Here is an 18,017-nt window from a genome sequence, read left to right as displayed (position 1 = left end):
CAGGCATGAAAAGGCAGAAGAGATCTCGCATCTTTTCCCAGAAGCTCCTAGCTGACCATACTTCCCTCTCATTGGCAGGAACTGACAGAAACTCATCCCAGATATATCTTTGGAAAGGAAAATGGGATAACTGGCTTGGTGTACCATATTTGTCCCTGAGGTTAAGTAGATTAGTCCTAACTTTACTAAGGAAGAAAGTAAAATGGCCTTTGGTAGGCAGCTAATAATGTTTGCCATTACATCATACTTCTTATTTGATTCCTTCCACCTGTTTTAAACTCTTGGTAGTGTTTCTCACATTGAGGATTTTCTTTTTTAAATTGTTATTTTATTTTGAATCATAATATTTAGGAGTTCAAAGGAACTTAGGTCATTTAGTTCAGGGCTTTTCAAAGTTTTCTTTTACTTCAGGCTTGTGACCCATCAAACAAATGCAAATAAATGGAAGAGTTTAAAAATGAGCTGGTAGAAGTGACACCCCTCCGTCCCAAAGAAAACGGGGCCTTCCCAGCCAGGGCCCTGAGGCCCTTCTGGAAAGCTGGAGCCCTTCAGAGTGCAATTTAAAAACCAGCTCTCCTTCAGCTCTCTCATCTTAAAGGACTAATGTTCAGAGAAGAAAATGATTTGACCTTGTTTTCCAACAGGTCACTTGGGATTGGATTCTAGCTTTTCTGCTTCCTTAGTCTATATCTTGTATGTCTTTATGGTCCTGTAAGATATTTATCTTCAACTTTTTTCTGCATCCACATCCTAAAAAGTCCTTAAAAAGAAATTTTAACAGAATTCTTACATGATTTCAGTAGCCTTTTATGTTCCTTTTCTAGCTCTAATATTCTTGATGTATAATATCCTGAGCTCCATGCAGTATTCCGGAGCAAGTATATAGTGATTTATTCTATTGTAGGCAGAACAGGTGGTGGCTGAACACCCAGATGTTAAATATACTACGTGGGTTCCAATATTTCCACGAGCCTCTGTTTCTCATTTATTGAGTTGGAGTAATTATAATACTTACCTTACTGGGTTGAAATCCATGTGTAACGTGCTTACATAGCTCAGCACATAGACACTGCTATGTGCTTACTGTTATTTTTCCCAAATATCCTCCTTGGCCTTCAGTGAGTCTGAAAATTGTTAGAAATTTCCTTTCAGAGATAAAAGGCCAATGATGCCTAAATCCAAAGCTTCCTATCTTGTATTTAGATCATTTCCATAAATTCATTTTTTTTTTTCACTTTGCCTTCTCCCCCTCATCTATTTTTGTTGTATGGCTTTCAATTTTACTTTTCATAGAAACTAAGGATAAAGGATCAGACTGATACTATTAGTGTTGAAAAGTCATTCACATTTAAGGGGGCAGTTTATAGAATTAGGTGACTGCTAGAATCACCAGTGCTTCACAGTTCCTTATTTACATCACAGAAATTCCAGTTTAGCCTTATAACTTGGTTCAGGATCTCAGTTTCTCTTCACTGCTCCCTTGTCCCTACTCCCCATCCCTGACAAATATCATAGTGTATTTGTCTTAATAGCTAAAATGATTTTTTTAAAGGAATGAGCTGTTGTAAACTATTTGAAGATATAGTGAAGTAATTGTGTAATCCTTTATATATATAAAATTTTCATTTGTCCCCTTCACCAAGGACAGCTTCAGAAGAATCTCCTCATAAAGTTTAACATAAATTGAGATTTTAAAAATAAATATTAATTTTTTGTTAATATTTTTGATAATTATTTGTTACATTACTTTCCCTAAAAATGAATATATAAATACTATATGATTACAAAAAAGGATCATTACATATCTGAAAATATCTCCTTTAGGAATATGTAGAAAGGTTGTTCTTCTGTGAGCATTGGTGGTTCAGTGGTAGAATTCTCGCCTGCCACGCGGGAGGCCCGGGTTCGATTCCCGGCCAATGCAGTCTGTGTTTTTACTTCTATTTCCACTTGCGGTTTTAACGGGTTCAAAAACTGCACGTAATGTTTACTTCATGCAAATAAAGACATACTGATCAAAGGAACTTTCCAGTTTCACTTTTACTTCAGGCAATCGAAAGGGCTGTTTTCCTAACCTTCATTGTTTCTTCCTTTCTTTTTTGGCTTCTCATTTAGATTGTTTTTGTGCGTCCTAGGGTACGTGAGCAAAAGTTATGTAAAGCAATAGAATAAATACAGTGTGTTGCCGAATGTGAACGGAAGGAAAAGGACACCGGCTGCCTGGAGATGCCGGGGATTGAACCCGGGACCTCACACATGCGAAGCGCGCGCTCTACCACTGAGCTACATCCCCCAGCCGGAGTCTGCTTTCCTGTTATAGATCTTCATTCATCTCATTGGGCACAAATCAAATTTCTACATTAGTATTTTAAAAGTTTATTTTGTTGAGTGTTTCTACGAGTCGACCTTTCCCGCTCCAGTCTTTGGCTGCTTCCCGTGGTGCAGCAGGACTCTGCGCAGCCAGCAGTCTGGGACGCAGCGAGAACCAACCATCCTCTAAGCACTCTTGCCGGGCGCCTGGAGCTCGGTAAGGGGGGAATCCGGCGCCTCGCCCGGCCACTGGGCGGGACGGCGCGCACTGAGTGCTCCCCAGATTCGGGGTCCTCTGCGGGAGACTCCAGCCGCGACCCAGCATCCGGGACGCGCCGCAAGCCCTGGTGCCCAGGAGACCTGCTTTTGAAGCAGAGCGGTGGGGACCATTTGTGCGCACCTCAAATCCTCGTATGTTTATGGGTACAGTCCCCACCCCCAAAATAAACTCTCACCCCCGGAAAAAGCTGTGTTCACGCCAAATCCCCACAAATTGGAGTATATCGGGGTTACAGTCAACTCTTGGAGATGAAAATGATTTCGCAACATGCTCTTCTTTTTCCTGGGACCCAAACTGAAAGAAAGAAAGCGACACCGCTATTCTCTTTGTAGTTTAGTTATATATAAAGGATGATAAAGTCAGGGCGGGGGATCTGGTCGAGATCTATTTTCCTCTGTTTGGTATTTACATTTTGGACCCATCTGACTGATATAGTAGTAATAATGTAAGTCACTGAACACCTTTTTTAGTGTCCTCTGAACTTTCCCTAACCGCTGATCGCACTCCCCGCCCCAAATGAAGAAATGTACCACGTCTTCTTTCTCGGGAATTGTTCCCCTCCAGGTCTTTGCCGGCCAGGTAAGTGCATGAGCTAACTGGTATTATAGTTCGATCATGTGTGTTTGGCCCTTCCCGCTAGAGTGTAAATTGATACCACTCCTCACAAGAGAAGACTAAATGGTAGAAGCCTCAGACACCCCAATGAGAAGGAGCAGAACAGAGATTTGGTGTCTAGAGAGCTAGGTCAAGGTTACTTCCAACAACCTCAACAGGTAGCACAAGGAGAGCCTAGAATTTCCACTCCCTGAGTGACAGCAGAGCACCCTTCCTAAATCAAATGGTCAGCAGGTCCAAAGCCAGAAAAGAAAGCAGAGGTTTCAAAACAAAAAACAAAAAAAACAAACAAAAAAGAAAAAAAAACCCACCAGAACAACAAACAAACAAAAAAAAACTAGGCAAACCCCAAGCTTCATAATAAACTCTTAAATCAACAATAAATGTTACTGTGTTTACTTACAGTAATTTAAAAAAATGACTCCTAATCAGATTTTGTTTTTAATTAGAACAAGCCACATGCTGAGCTAATAACACAATAACACAGAATGTAAAAGAAAAAAAAAAAAAAAAAAGGCCACATCATTGAGTCATTAAGGAGTTCTGCTCTAAACCAGAACATTTCCAAACCAAACCCTGCATTCCATCCTGAACTGCTAGGACATGAGCATCTTCAGTTGACGCTGAATCAGGAAACAGGGACAGAGCCATTTCTCCATCCCAAGTCTGTCACCAGTGCACATTACAACTATAATATTGAGTTAATTGGAAAGGAAGCACGTTTGCCTCTGGTGACCTCACTTTGACACCCTCTTTAGGATCCCTTACTCAGCTGTGGCTAATTTGTCCATCACCTGAGACCCTCCACTCTTTCTGGGACTTCTTCCTCAGGCCATTCTGAAATGTCAGAGCTAAAACCAGAGAAGCTCCTTTTAAATGCCCACTTCTCTCACGCTGCCAGTCCAAGGCCTATCTAGCTGCACTTGATAAAGAGAATGAAGCCAGCTGTGAAGCCAACAAAGGATGTGAAGTTGATCAGGAAGCATACTTTTGAATTAGAGGGTCTTTTCAGAAAAACTTGTTGGATCATTTCTATTCTGTATGTATATAAAACTGTCCCAGTTCTGCTCACAAATGAAGGGAGGCTGAACAAATGTCAAAATTATGGAGTATTAAAAATTCCAGCTCTAAAAGTTATTTGGGAAAGGAAGGGGAAAGAGGATAAAGAGGTACAAACTTCTAGCTATAAAATAAGTCATGGAGCCTGACCAGGCGGTGGCACGGTGGATAGAGCATCGGACTGGGACACAGAGGACACAAGTTTGAGATACCAACCCACTGAGTGCAGGCTTGAGCACAGGTTTGAGCGTGGGCTCACCAATTTGAGCATGGGATCATAGGCATGACCCCAAGGTCGCTGGCCTGAGCCCAAGGTCGCTGGCTTGAGCAAGGGGTCACTAGCTCTGCTGTAGATCCCTGGTTAAAGCACATATGAGAAAGCAATCAATGAACAACAAAGGTGCTGCAACAAAGAATTGATGCTTCTCATCTCTCTCCCTTCCTGTCTGTCTGTTTGTTCCTATCTGTCCCTCTCTCTGACTCTCTGTCTCTGTCAATAAATAAATAAATAAATAAATAAATAAATCATGGGGGTATAAGGTACATCACAGGGAATAAAGTCAATAGAATCCTAACAACTATCTATGGTAACAGATGGTTACTAGACTTATGGTGATCATTTTGTAAGGTACATAAATGTTGAACCACCATGTTGTACACCCGAAACTAATATAATTCTGTATGTCAGTCATAATTAAAAATAAATTAATTTTTTAAAAAAGTCCAGTTCTTATGTTCTACCCTCCTCACATCTTTCTTGTCTGGGGACAAATTTCTCCCACTATCATTCTCTTTCTCTGTCACACACATCACACACACACTATTCACAAGGATTGACTTTAGGCCCTCACTCTGAGCCAGGTAACGTTTACCTCTGGCACTGTTTTTCTGCATTACCTTTCACATTCTTGCTTCAGCTCTTGACACTCTTTGTCCAGCAGGTGTAGAGCACCTTTCTGTTGAGCTGGCTCCGAGCTAAATGCTTATTTTCAGTCCAAGCAGTAGTTTTTACTCCTTATAGTACATTAGAATTACTGGCAAAGCTTTAAAAATGCTGATGCTTGTTTGAGCCCAATCCCAAGCTGATTAAATCAGGAGCTCAAGGAGTGGGTCCAGGCATCAGTTTCTTTTGAAACTCACAGTTAATTCCAGAGTTCAGCTAAGCCCAAGAACCACTGCTTGAAGGCTATTAGCATGTTAACAAAGATGACTAGTTGTGGTTGTTAACTTACTGTGTTAATTGTTTTTCAATATATAGATACATTAAATATTTATGCTGGGCACCAAAATAATACAATGTTATATGTCAATTACATCTCCATGAAACCATTAATTAGATTCAAGAAGAGACAAAGAGAGGAATAGGAGGGGAGTACTCTGCATTTGGTACCTGGGAATGCCACGTGCTTGTGGCTTCCTGGGTGAAAATGGGCTAGATTGCTTTACTCAACATCAGGAACAAGTAGCTCTTTAAAAACATTTTTTTACTCCTCAGGGTCATAACTACTAGTAATTCTTCATCTCCACAGTTAATTATCATTAATAACAACCTGAGGGCCAAAAAAAAAAAAAAAAAAAGCTCTTGGTTCCATTTAATTTAGAGGAAGTTAACAAGTTAACGAACATTCCTCTTTTCAATAAGTACCCCAAAGTAAAAATTATAGTGATCATAATTTGCATTTAGAATTAGAAGTATTTATTGAATACTAAGTTAGATCCTACTTGGAAAGATGCAAATTCTATAATTTAAATTCTGGTTTCAAATAAATGGAAACAGAAGGAGGTATATATTTAAGATGGCATTTAAAAGAGATGTTAACCCTCATTGGATAGCTCAACTGGTAAGAGGATGATCCCCACATGCTTGTGGTTCACTCTCTGGTCACGGCACATCCAGAAACAGATTGGTGTTTCTCTCTCTCTCTATCTCTAACATCAATCAATCAATCAATCTATCAAAACTTTCTGTAAAAGAAAGAGAGAGAGAAAGCCCATACTTCTGGAAACAAGCAATAGTCAATTTAAGAAAGGGTGTTTTAAGACGGAAAGAAACCATTATATTTAAATTTTAAAAATATAATTAAAAAAAGACTGGAAGGAGAAAAATATCGATCTATATGGGATATAAAAGATTTTTCCAAATTTAGATGATTTGCTCAACCATAAGAGTTTCTGTAGTCTTATAATATTGGCCCATTCACAAAGCTACAACTATATACTTTCTCATGGGGGTCTCTGACTGAGGTTTTATTTTACCAATTAGCTAACCCCTTTGAGATTAGGTATTGTATTTTATTCTATGTGAATCTCCTTTAGCACCAAGCACCCACTGAGTTCTCAATAGGCATATAATTAATTCATGCTGGCTTACAATTTCAAGTGGAACATTGGTAAAAAGCGTGCTTAAAGGTAAGTGAGCATAAGGGATTTTTATTGGGGTGATGAAGGTTCTCTAAAAGTGGGTTATAGTGACATTTCATAACTCAGTAAAATTACCAAAAATGACTTAATTATGCACTTAAATGGTGAATTTTATATGTAAACTATACCTCAATAAAGTCTGTTTTTTTGTGGGTGTTTTTTTTTCTGAAGTGAGAAGCAGGGGAGAGGCCGACAGACAGACTTCCGCTTGCGCCCAACCTAGATCCACCCGGCATACCCACCAGGGGTGATGCTCCGCCCCTCTGAGGCATTGCTCCACTGCAATCAGAGCCATTCTAGCGCCTGAGGCAGAGGCCATGGAGCCATCCTTAGCACCGTGGCCAACTTTATCCAATGGAGCCTTGACTGTGGGAGGGGAAGAGAGGGATAGAGAGGAGGGAGAGGGGGAAGGGTGGAGAAGCAGATGGGCAATTCTCCTGTGTGCCCTGCCCAGGAATTGAACCTGGGACTTCCACACGCCTGGCCAATGCTCTACCACTGGGTTTAATAGAGTTTTTAAGAGGGGAGTATATAAGGAAACAAAATGTGTTGACAATGGAATGGAATTAATGTGATAGTGCATAACTGATCTGGAAAAGACAAAAGATAATACATGAAAGGAGGAAATTGAAGGATGAAAGACAATGATTTGTAAATGTAGAAGGAAAGGAGAAAATGGTTGTTAGAAAGGGAAACTGTTTCGGCCCTGGCCAGTTGGCTCAGCGGTAGAGCGTCGGCCTGGCGTGCGGGGGACCCGGGTTCGATTCCCGGCCAGGGCACATAGGAGAAGCGCCCATTTGCTTCTCCACCCCCCCTTCCTCTTTGTCTCTCTCCCCCTCCCGCAGGCCCGGGCGCTGGGGATGGCTCCTTGGCCTCTGCCCCAAGCGCTAGAGTGGCTCTCGCATCGCCCCCTGGTGGGCAGAGCATCGCCCCTGGTGGGCGCCAGGGGGCGTGCCGAGTGGATTCCGGTCGGGCGCATGCGGGAGTTTGTCTGACTGTCTCTCCCTGTTGCCAGCTTCAGAAAAATACAAAAAAAAAAAAAAAAAAAAAAAAAGGGAAACTTTCCAGTAACTGTTACAAGAGAGAGTGCAATCTATGTGTTGGGTGCTTAACTAAGGGCAGGAGATACAAAGATAAATTGTACTATAACCACTGTGTAAATGTTCCAAAGCTTTTTTATCGACTCAGGCACTTGTGTAGTTTCCAGATCTTGGCTATTGTAAATAATGCTGCAACGAATATAGGGGTGAATAAATTCTTTCAGATTAGTAATTCAGGATTATAAAGATATATTCTCAGAAGTGAAATCACTGGATCAAAACATAGTTCCATATAAAAATTTTTATTTTTAAACTTTATTTATTGATTTTTTTTTTAGAGAAAGGGAGGAGGAGCAGGAAACATCAACTCATTGTAGTGGCTGCTTCTTGTATGGCCTTGATCCTGCAAGTCCAGAGTTTCAAACTGGTGACCTTAGCGTGCTTTATCCACTACACCACCACAGGTCAGGTCCATTTAAATGTTTCTGAGGTAGCACTATACTGCTTTCCACAGTGACTCAACCAATCTGCATTCCCACCAACAATGCATGACGGTTCCCTTTTCTCTGTATCTTCGACAACACTTGCTGTTTGCTGATTTATTGATGATAACCATTCTGACAGAGTAAGGTGTTATTCTGTGGGGATTTTTATCTTAAGTGAGAGGAGGGGAAATACTAGACAGACTCCCACAGGGATCTGAGGAGGGGGCATGCACCCCCACAGGGATCCACCCAGCAACCCCCATCTGGGGAGGATGGGTGAACCAACCTAGCTATTTTTAGCACCTGAGGCTGACATGCTGGGACCAGCTAAGCTATCCTCAGTGCCTGGGGCTGACACTCGAACCAATTGAGAAATGGTAGGAGAGAGAGAAGGGGGAGGAAGGGGGAAGGAAGCAGTTGGTCACTTCTTTTGTGTGCCCTGACAGGGACAGAACCTGGGACATCCATAAACTGGGCTGACGCTCTATCCACTGAGCCACCTGCCAGGACCTATCCCATGGTTTTTTTTTTGTTGTTGTTTTGTTTTTTTCATTTTTCTGAAGCTGGAAACAGGGAGAGACAGTCAGACAGACTCTCGCATGCGCCCGACCGGGATCCACCCGGCACGCCCACCAGGGGCGGTGCTCTGCCCATCCTGGGCGTCGCCATATTGCGACCAGAGCCACTCTAGCGCCTGAGGCAGAGGCCACAGAGCCATGCCCAGCGCCCGGGCCATCTTTGCTCCAATGGAGCCTTGGCTGCGGGAGGGGAAGAGAGAGACAGAGAGGAAAGCGCGGTGGAGGGGTGGAGAAGCAAATGGGCGCTTCTCCTATGTGCCCTGGCCGGGAATCAAACCCGGGTCCTCCGCACGCTAGGCCGATGCTCTACCGCTGAGCCAACCGGCCAGGGCCCCTATCCCATGGTTTTAATTTGCATTTCTCTGATGATTAGTGACATTGGAAATTTTTTCATGTTTATTGGCCATCTGTATGTTCTCTTAAGAAAAGTGTCTATTCAAGTCCTCTGCCTATTTTTAAATTCGATTTATTTTTGGTGTTGAGTTTTATAAGTTCTTTATCAATTTTGGTTATTAATCCCTTATTAGATGTCTTGACAAATATATTTTCTCATTCAGTGGATTGTATATTCATTCTGTTGATATTTTCCTTTGCTGTGCAAAACCTTTTTAGTCTGATATAGCCCCACTTGTTTATTTTCTCTTTTGTTTCCTAAGGAGATAAATCAGAAAAAATAGTACTATGAGAAATATTCAAGATTTTACTAGCGCTGGCCAGTTGGTTATCAGTTGGCTCAGCCGTAGAGTGTCGGTCCAGCGTGTGGAAGTCCCGGGTTCGATTCCCAATCAGGGCACACAGGAGAAGCACCCATCTACTTCTCCATCCTTCTCCCCCCCCTCTCCTCTCTGTCTCTCTCTTCCCCTCCCGCAGCCAAGGCTCCATTGGAGCAAAGTTGCCCTGGGCGCTGAGGATGGCTCCATGGTCTCTGCCTCAGGCACTAGAATGGCTCTGGCTGCCACAGAGGAAGACCCCAGATGGGCAGAGCATCGCCCCCTGGTGGGTGTGCGGGGTGGATCCCCGCCAGGCGCATGCCGGAGTCTGACTGCCTCACCGCTTCTTATTTCGGAAAAATACAAAAAAAAACCCCAAAAACCAAAGATTTTGCTGCCTATGTTTTCTTCTAGGATTTTAATGGTTTCAAGTCTAAAATTTAAGTATTTAATATATTTTAAGTTTATTCTTGTGTATGTGTAATAAGGTGGTCTAATTTCATTTTTTGCATGTACCTGTCCAATTTTTTCAATACCATTTCATGAATATACTATCTTTACCCCATTGTATGTTCTTGCCTCCTTTGTAAAAAATTAATTGACCAGTTTTGGGCTCTCTATTCTGTTTTGTTTATCTATATGTCTGTTTTTATGCTGGTACCATGCTATTTTGAGTACTATAGCCTTGTAGTATAGTATACTGTAGTTTGATAGATATCTGGTAGCATAATTCTTCTAACTTTGTTCTTCTTTCTCAAGATTGCTGTGGCTTTTTGGAGTCTTTTGTGATCCTATCTAAATTTTTGGAATACTGGTTATAATGGAATACTATATGGTCATAAAAAAGATTAGCTTACCTTTTGCAACAGCATGGATAGACTTGGAGAGCATTATGCTAAGTAAAATAAACCAGTCAAAAAAAAGACACTCATATGTGAAATCTAATGAAAAAAAAGGAACTAACAAGCAAAATAGAGACAGACACATACATAGAAAGCAGGCTTCAGCTGTCAGGGTGAGGGGCTGGAAGAGGAGGGTGGAGAGATTAAGCCAAAGAGGACAAAAAAACAAACGAACAATAAAAACTCATGAACCCAGGCCCTGGCTGGTTGGCTCAGTGGTTGAGCGTCGGCCTGGTGTGCAGGAGTCCCAGGTTCAATTTCCGGCCAGGGCACACAGGAGAAGCGCCCATCTGCTTCTCCACCCCTCCCCCTCTCCTTCTTCTCTGTCTCTCTCTTCCCCGCCCACAGCCAAGGCTCCATTGGAGCAAAGTTGCCCCGGGCACTGAGGATGGCTCTGTGGCCTCTGCCTCAGGCACTAGAATGGCTCTGGTTGCAACAGAGCGACACCCCAGATGGGCAGAGCATCGCCCCCTGGTGGGCGTGCCAGGTGGATCTTGGTTGGTTGCATGCGGGAGTCTGTCTGACTGCCTCCCCGTTTCCAATTTCAGAAAAAAAAACAACAACAAAAAAAAAAACCCTCATGAACCCATTTCTAATTTTTTGAGGAATCTTCATGCTGTTTTCCACAGTGGCTGCACCAGTCTGCATTCCCACCAGCAGTGTAGGAAGGTTCCCCTTTCTCCACATCCTCGCCAGCACCTATCATGTGTTGTTTTGTTGATGAGTGCCATTCTGACTGGTGTGAGGTAATATCTCATTGTGGTTTTAATTTGTATTTCTCTAATGATTAGTGATGTTGAACATTTTTTCATCTGCCCTTTGACCCAGCCATCCCACTTATAGGAATATATCCCAAGGACACCATATCACTGACTGAAACAAAAGAAATGCACCCCCATGTTTATGGCAGCATTGTTCACAATAGCGAAGATCTAGAAATAGCCCAAGTGTCCGTCAGTGGACGAGTGGATTAAAAAGCTGTGGTACATATACACAATGGAATACTGTGGGGCCATGAAAAAGAAGGAAATATTTACCTTTTGCAACAATATGGAGGGACCTGGAAACTATTATGTTGAGTGAAATAAGCCAGGCAGGAGAAAGAAAAATATCATATGACCTTACTCATTTGAGGAATCCAAGGAATAATGAGAACTGAGGAATGGAATTGAGACTGAGGAGGGATCAAAGGGACCAGAGGAAAAGAGGACAGAGGGAAAGGGGATGATAGGATGGGATAAACCTGAAGGGAAGGGGGGAGGGTACTGTAGGGAGGGGGGACAGGGCGATGTTGAGGGGAACTGGGGGAGGGGGGATGCATTCGGGGTGGCCCTAGAATTTATGTAAACACAATTAATTAAATAAAAAAATAAATTAAAAAAAAACCTCATGAACCCCGACAACAGTGATTTCAGGGGAGGGGGTGGAAAAGGTATAGGGGGATAAATGGTGATGAAGATTTGACTTCAAGGGATGAACACACAATACAGTGTACAGAGATGTGTGGTAGAATTGGGCACCTGAAACCTGTGTAATTATGATAACTTGTGTCACCCCAACAATTTTGATTTAAAAATTATAATACAACCTGGTGAATTTTATAGCAGAATTTTGCATGGAATATCTAGGGACAAAACAAACACTCAACATTTTAACTTGCCTAAATTCACATAAGCAGAGATATTGAAAGCAGGAGTCAAACCAAGTTTACCTCAGCCTTAAATCTATAACTCCAGGCTGTATAATTAGCATAAGTCTAAAGAAATGCTTTTTAAACCTGCACCAAAGGCTGCTGTTTTTCTCCAATATCCGTTTTCCCTTCCATGATAATAGGTCTTCTGACTTTCAGCTGAACATCAGGCTACCATGATTAATGAAACGCCCAGCCCTCCCAAGCAATAGTGCGGGGAAAGAGGCACATTTCCTTCCTCTAAGGACATATGCCAGGAGTAGTGAACATCATTTCCCTCACACTCTATTAGCCAGAACTTACTCTCATGGCTCAATCTAGCTACCAAGTGAGGCTTGGAGAAACAAGAGGGTTGAAACTTAAAGAAGGGCACACCTCGGTAGGTGTGCATAGCTTGGGTCCCAAGCAGCTGTGGAGCCACCGTACTAGCCCTACATTGTCTGCATCTGGATTTTATGGGGAACATTTTTTTCTTCGTGTTTAAGCCATGTTATTTAGGATCTTTACTTTTTCTATAATAGGACCTAACTTCTAATTAATAAAAAATACTATTCTTTCTAGGACATAGGTAAACAAATAGACACGTGCTGCCCATGTGGCCCAAACAGACATATTTTGATGGGAAGCAGTATTGTCAGTTTTATAACACTAGCCCCCCCCTCTCGGCACCACCAACGAAGCAGGCTCAGACAGGCTGGATGGCGCCGGTGATTTTCCTCTTCACTAATCCTAGGTGAAGAAAGTAGAACATTCTTGCTTATTTATCACAGAAAGAGAAAAGGAGGTAAAGGCAATTGTACCATAAGGAGATACTCCTTCTCAATAGTTGCTCTGTATTTTAACTAACTTTAACTAATTAGAGGCGAATTAAGAGGGGAAAAGCAGCCATAGCCTTTTCCTTATATTCAGAGGTTTAGCTCCCAATATTAACAACCCCCAAGATTATGCTTCATGCTGATAGCTTACAATTCTAAGCTTTTGTTATTATGTTACAAACTCCTGAGAAACTGAGAAATAGAAATAAATGTCAACTGATATCCCAAATGCTTATATTTCTTGTCCCTCCCTTGACTAACAGAACTGATGCCAAATGTGACATTATTCTTATCCTCTCTTACTCAGGAAGCTAAATAGTTTCTCACTGAGGTACAAAAGGGCTGAAAGGATAATAACAGCATTTAGATAAATGATGTGTGGAACCCAGTGGTAGGATTCAAGTAACTTAACAACTGGTTCTCTGCCTTAATGACCACTTTAAGTATAAAAAATAATAACAATATGCTGAAAGGTAGTTTATTATTTCATGCACTAAATACTTAAATAAGAATAAAAGAGGTACACAAAACTAGATTGTTATAAAACAAGAGTTTTAAAATATTAATGAAAAAATATTAATAATACCTGACAAAATACAATAAAACTTATTTAAGATATTTTCACATTGCTTCTTGATTGGTGTCCTCACTTGCAATTTTTTTTCACCTATGGATGGAATGAACATTAATTACTACAGGCACTTAGAATATGCTGTTGTGCAGATGAATGTTAAAGAAGAATAAGGAATGTAAATTTGTGATTTCCACATTGGGCGGCTGCCCAGGCGCCCACCTTAGAGAGAATCCTGATTATAAGTGCCATTTTCACAACCAGTTCACCAAACTTAACAAAAAACTAAGTATCAGTTCTGCCAAACTGGTGCGAACGGGCTAAAAATTCCACCATTGGTGAAACCCCAGAAAAGAATTCCATAGCTTTGCAAATATACACATATGTTAATATACTTGCATATTCACCATATATTTGAATATATAGTGAATATATAATACATACATGCTTTAAGAACTCTATACAACTTTATTAATGTAAAATTTCTAATATTAGATCACTAAATACTGATTGACTAAATATTCACTCAATAGTGATTGGAAATAGAGATCAGAAGAGAAGGGGGTGTGTAAGATGAATTCCAGTACTCTGGCTTGAATAATTATACACATAGTGTTGTCATTCAAAGAAACAGAAAACATTGGAGACAGAGTGAGCTTTATAGATGGTCATTAATTCTATCTTTATTTTGTTCAATTTGAGATGCATTTATCTCCACAAAGAGAGATCTTAAGTAGATACTTAAATGATAAATTTGGAGACAATAAGAAAGGTTTGGCATTGAAATGTATTGTGTTTTTGATAAACATTGGTAGAAAGAAAATAAAGTCATGGACTGGATAGAACTATTTAGGGAGACAGTAGAGAATGAGACAAGAAAGAACTAGGTCTAGCTGTGAAGAACTTTAACATTTCAAGGTTGAGAAAAGAGAATGAAAAGAAACAGCCAGGGAGACAGGAGGAAAACCGGAAGCAGAGGGTTCCAGGGATCCCAATGGGAAAAGAACGTTTCAGAGGAGAGGTGAGTTTTAAAATACTGACTGACACATGAGAAATCAAGTCAGATATCCAAGATTTAAAATGCCTATTAGTTTTAGTGGCATGGAGATCATTGTTAACTTTAATGATAGTTATTTCACAGCAAACTCAAGTGTTAATTCTTCTAATACATGCTATGCAATTTTCAGTTGCCGGTATTCTCTATGAGAAGTTTCCCTGTCTTCTAATAAAACGACTATTTCTTGCTATTTACCTTTTAACACTTACCTTGAAGAAATTATTTCTTTTGAAACAAATTGATCTGGACATTAGTGAAATCTAGGGAATCAAGAGAGGACAAGAGACAGAAAAAGACTTAAATCAAAGGAGAATTTGCAAATAGTAAAAGCTCTCTTTTTTTCTGGTACTAAAAAAAGTAGCTAAATATAAAGAAATTATCAATAGTGCAATAAGGATATGGTAGAAGAAACTAAAGAATTCTATATCAATACACAGGAGGAACAGGTAAGTCAGACCTAGGTGATCAGGGCAGAGTTCTGGGGAAATTTAAATTATGAGTAGCAGCTAGCCTATCGAGAATGAATGGGAATAAGGAGGTTGAATGAGGACAAGGAGAATGAAGAAGAGAATTCTAAGCACAAGGAACAGAGTATGCAGTGACCTAGAACCCAAGAAGATCAAAGTGGTTTTAAGGGCCAAAAAATAAATATATAGCAGAGGTTATGTGCTCCGTTATGGACTCAGAAAAAGAAGAGTTGAAGGTGAAAGGTAGGCAAGGTGCAGTTTATGCAGGACCTTGTAAATATCATGAACGCTTATAGATCTGTGAGCAACCATGCAGAGTCCTACAGAGGAAAACAAAATGAAATTTTATTTTTAGAAAGTCATTCTGGCTGTAGTATATAGAACATATGGGAGGGGGCTCTAACAGGAAACAAGAAAACCACTGAAACTTCCTCCTGGCGTTCAGCAAAAGATGATGATCTAGGACTCTATTGTCCAATATGGTAGCCACTAGCAACAGTCTATTTAGCTGTGGTCAACCCAAATTGAGAAGCTAAAGACCCTATTAATAGCCTGACCAGGCAGTGGCACAGTGGATAGAGCGTCAGACTGGGATGCGGAAGACCCAGGTTCGAGACCCCGAGGTCGCCAGCTTGAGCGTGGGCTCATCTGGTTTGAGCAAAAATTCACCAGCTTGGACCCAAAGTCGCTGGCTCAAGCAAGGGGTTACTCAGTCCTCCGAAGGCCCATGGTCAAGGCACATATGAGAAAGCAATCAATGAACAACTAAGGTGTCGCAATGCGCAATGAAAAACTAATGATTGATGCTTCTCATCTCTCCGTTCCTGTCTGTCCCTGTCTATCCCTCACTCTGACTCTCTCTCTGTCTCTGTAAAAAAAAGAAAATAAAAAAAAGAAAAAAAAAAGACCCTATTAATAATTTTTTTATCATGATTGCATATTGTAATCTTTCCTTCCTTCCTTCCTTCCTTCCTTCCTTCCTTCCTTCCTTCCTTCCTTCCTTCCTTCCTTCCTTCTTTCCTTCCTCTCTCTCTCTCTTTCTTTCTTTTTTCTTTCCTTCTTTCTTTCTTTTTTGCAAGAGAGACAGAAACAGAGAGAGAGACAGAGAGAGAGGGACAGATAGGGACAGACAGGCAGGAAGGGAGAGAGATGAGAAACATCAATTCTCCGTTGCAGCACCTTAGTGGTTTATTGATTGCTTTCTTATATGTGCCTTGACCGGGGGACTCCAGTCACTTGCTCAAGCCAGTGACCTTGGGCTTCAGGCCAGCAACCTTTGGACTCAAGCTGGTGAGCCCGTACTCAAGCCGGTGACCTCAGGGAATCGAGCCTTGCCCTCTACATCCTGGTCTGATGTTCTATCCACTGTGTCACCGCCTGGTCAATCAAAATAACATTTCTGAATATATTAGATTAAATAAAATAGATTGTTAAAATTAGTTTTATTGTTTCTTTTTACTTTTTGGGGGCTAATAGAAATATTTTAAATTTACACATATGGCTCACATTATTCTTCTCTTGAATAACACTGATTTAGAGCCTTTGCACTGGAAATAGAGAACACTGAATGAATAAAGAGATACTGAGGAAATAGGTTTGACATAACTTCCAAATCAATGGAATACAGATGAGAACATGGAAGGAATAAAAGATGCTTCTGACTTGTGCAACTCTGTGAAAGAATGGCAGATTTAAGAGCTCCTCAGAAAGGCTTTTTGGTTTTTTTGTTTTGTTTTGTTTTGTTTTGTTTACTCTAAGATAAAATATTCATTATGTCCAGATGAAAATATAAAGCAAGGGTAGTCAACCTTTTTATACCTACCGCCCACTTTTGTATCTCTGTTAGTAGTAAAATTTTCTAACCACCCTCCAGTTCCACAGTAATGGTGATTTATAAAGTAGAGAAGTAACTTTACTTTATAAAATTTATAAAGCAGAGTTACAGCAAGTTAAAGCATAAAATAATAATTACTTACCAAGTACTTTATGTCTCATTTTTGCTAAGTTTGGCAGAATAAATCTTTATAACAACTTACTATAGTTAAATCCATCTTTTTATTTATACTTTGGTTGTTCCGCTACCGCCCACCATGAAAACTGGAACGCTCACTAGTGGGCAGTAGGGACCAGGTTGACTACCAGTGATATAAAGGATTCAGCCTGACCAGGCGGTGGCGCAGTGGTTAGAGTGTCGGACTGGGATGAGAAGGATCCAGGTTCAAAACCCTGAGGTCACCAGCTTGAATGAAGGCTCATCTGGTTTGAGCAAGGCTCACCAGCTTGAACCCAGGTTGCTGGCTTGAGCAAGGGGTCACTCGGTCTACTGTGGCCCCCTCGTCAAGGCACATATGAGAAATCAATCAATGAACAACTAAGGAACCACAATGAAGAACTGATGTTTCTCATCTCTCTCCCTTCCTGTCTGTCCCTCTCTCTGACTCTCTCTGTCTCTGACACACACACACACACACACACAAGAAAATATAAAGGATTCAGAACAAATGGAGATGATAAAGATACGTGAAAGTTCCTTAAGTGTCTTACTTGAGTACAAGGGAGACATACCTACCTTATTGCTGCAAAAAAAAAAAAAAAAGGCAGGAAAGGATGAGTATAGTATACAGTTGATTTCATCCATTTGGTGACAATAAATCAAATATTTTCCCATTAAAAAAATCCTTCTAATTTCTCTGCAAAGAGGAGAGTTCATCATCTATTTGGTCTCATGGCCAAATTATTATGTTAATAGATTTGATAAGAGTGGAACGACTAGAAAGGAGTTGGAAGAATTTCCAGGCAGCATTGAGACTCAGCTGAGGTTGGAGAGAGAAATGTAGAGAGGTACTGGCCCAGCAGTCAGGCCAGAGGAAGGAGGTGTCTGTGGCAAAGGGATGATGGGGCCTAAACGTTTGGGAAATGAAAAATTTATGACTAAAGAGATGAACATAGAATTTAAGATTGTCCTGAAAACAAGTAGAATGGAAAGAGGTGACCAGATGCTTGAAGGATTATTTGAG

General features: G+C 40.8%; 2 non-coding genes across 2 annotated transcripts; one reads left to right on the top strand and one right to left on the bottom strand.

The window, feature by feature from the left end:
• Positions 1-1,853: 1,853 nt before the first annotated feature.
• TRNAG-GCC (transfer RNA glycine (anticodon GCC)) lies at positions 1,854-1,924 on the top strand. The gene has a single exon. It is a non-coding gene; the product is annotated as a tRNA-Gly (tRNA).
• Positions 1,925-2,221: 297 nt separating this feature from the next.
• TRNAA-CGC (transfer RNA alanine (anticodon CGC)) lies at positions 2,222-2,293 on the bottom strand. The gene has a single exon. It is a non-coding gene; the product is annotated as a tRNA-Ala (tRNA).
• Positions 2,294-18,017: the final 15,724 nt, after the last annotated feature.

Source organism: Saccopteryx leptura, chromosome 7 (assembly GCF_036850995.1).
Source record: "Saccopteryx leptura isolate mSacLep1 chromosome 7, mSacLep1_pri_phased_curated, whole genome shotgun sequence".
Classification (NCBI taxonomy): Eukaryota; Metazoa; Chordata; class Mammalia; order Chiroptera; family Emballonuridae; genus Saccopteryx; species Saccopteryx leptura.
This window is presented reverse-complemented; position numbering and strand designations above follow the sequence as displayed.